Below are 1,674 nucleotides of genomic sequence, written 5' to 3'. Positions count from 1 at the left end.
GGTCGGGTCGGGGTGGGGGCGGCTCCGGGGTGGGTGGGTGGGGGGGACGGCGACGGGTCGGCCTGGCTTCTTCCGTGACGCGGTGGGGCGCGGCCAATGGGGAGGAGACCTCTGGCGCCGCGGTGTACACTGCGCTTTGCCGTGCGCGGCGCGGGGTGGATTTTCTGTGGGCGCCGCGGCGGTGGAGCGCTGATGGGTTTGGTTTGGTTTGGCTGGAACGGCCGGAAGCTTCTGCCTTCCCGCGGACGGTTGCTTGGTTGGTTTGGGGCCGAGTCGAACGCACCCGACCTGCCTGTCGGTCGTAATTCGCGGACCATTTTTTATGTACGCATCGCAACCTTTTGGAAATTTAATCGGGCAACCCCGTGGAGCACGCACTGGCCCACCGCTTGATGTGAACGCATGCAGACGAGGGGTTCGGCGGATTTTTCCAAGGGCAAGCGCCATGAGCACGACCTTTGTTATTGTGTATGTGCGTTCGTTCGTACGTATGCTTTAAAATAAGGATATTACTATATGCTTATATGAGCTAGCATCAGGAGCAAAACCACGGATGAATAGTCACGTTAGATCGGGCGCTTTCACGTACGAACAAATGCGTCGCGATCCAGAACCGGAACCAGTTGAGGGCGGGCGGTGGCGTCGTCCACGGAAAGCTAGGAAAAAGTAGTGGACACGGTCGCATGGCGCATGAACCACACACTGCCTCACGGTTCACCGGTGCCGGGGGGAAAAGGAGGAGCAGTTACTGATCTCGACAGCTATGTGAGCTGAGCTGATGAGCATCAGTGGGCGAAATTACGATCAGGTTACACGATCTTAAGGAGGACACGTTGGCATCCTCCTCCTGGCTGAGCATGCCAAGTCACTGTCGTGATCGTCTCAAAAAATTCCAGAGCCGATGCATATCTGGAAGAAGGGTGTCTCAGAAATATCTCGGAGGAGGAAGTAAACGTGAACGCATGGTACCATTTCGATGTGAACGTACACCGAGGGGACCGACCGACTTTTGCTATGAAGGATTCGGGAGAGCAACTAGTGTGAAATATGTTCTTCAAGTACGAGCCATGTAGTCTAGTTGGCCGGTCATATATTCTAGATATCATGAACTTGCTTTTTTAGAAAATTTTGTTGTGTGGACACAATGTCTCATCTATTGGGTGACCAAATTTGATATCTGCGAAACCAAAAAGAGAAATTTTAGATATCGATAATATTGTAAGGACATTTAGACGTTGTAAGTGAAATTTGATTTGTTTATTTAGAGAATAGGCACAATTTGAGTCTGACTTTGAATTAATAAAGTCATCAACTGACCATGATTACAATCATGAACAAAAACAGAAAAAAGAGACGGCAACACGACTGATACAAAGATGATGAAGAAAGAGCTCACAAAGCAACAAATGCTACAAGCTCGGAGAATAGGAAGACAAAAAAAAAACGAAGGTTGGAGACATCAATGCCCTGTTCCGCGAACACCACATAGGAGAAGAGGAACATGCCAGCTCGAAAGGCGAAAGCCCGCGAGCGAAATAAGGGCATGCAGCCGTCAAAACAACTGAGGTCATTGCACGAAACAATCGTTCATTCCATTACGGGAGGAGGCTCCAACCTTCTTGCCTCGGCTCGAAAGGTGTGGCACCGTTGATAGATGGAGCTGCCCACCCTAGT

This window comes from Triticum dicoccoides, chromosome 2A (assembly GCF_002162155.2).
Source record: "Triticum dicoccoides isolate Atlit2015 ecotype Zavitan chromosome 2A, WEW_v2.0, whole genome shotgun sequence".
Taxonomy (NCBI): Eukaryota; Viridiplantae; Streptophyta; class Magnoliopsida; order Poales; family Poaceae; genus Triticum; species Triticum dicoccoides.
The sequence above is the reverse complement of the archived record's forward strand: the minus strand, read 5'-3'. Positions refer to the sequence as shown.